This window comes from Penaeus monodon, chromosome 33 (genome assembly GCF_015228065.2).
Source record: "Penaeus monodon isolate SGIC_2016 chromosome 33, NSTDA_Pmon_1, whole genome shotgun sequence".
NCBI lineage: Eukaryota > Metazoa > Arthropoda > Malacostraca > Decapoda > Penaeidae > Penaeus > Penaeus monodon.
In genome coordinates this window covers 17,253,467-17,253,684 of record NC_051418.1, presented here as the reverse complement: position 1 = coordinate 17,253,684, position 218 = coordinate 17,253,467, and the positions used below count along the sequence as shown (strand labels likewise).

Genomic DNA, 218 nt, shown 5'->3' with positions numbered 1-218 from the left:
CACGAGAGAGAAAAAAGGAAAAAAAAAACGAAAGCTGAGAGAGCTTCGAAGTCCTCAAGAGGCTCATCTGACACTGTTGCGCGCCGGTTTAAGCTTCTCAATATTTAATGCGAAGGGTTAGTATGCATATCAATCTGGTGCAAAGCAATTTGTGTTTTGTTGTGTGGATTGCAGAGGAAGATGAGGGGTTATTAACTTTTTTTTTCTCTCTCTCTCTC

At 40.8% G+C, this 218-nt stretch overlaps 1 protein-coding gene across 1 annotated transcript in view; it reads left to right on the top strand.

Annotated features, from left to right (window-relative positions):
• LOC119594111 (phospholipase D gamma 1-like) overlaps positions 1-218 on the top strand; it is a gene marked incomplete in the record, with an annotated part of 83,379 nt that overhangs the window by 8,059 nt on the left and 75,102 nt on the right.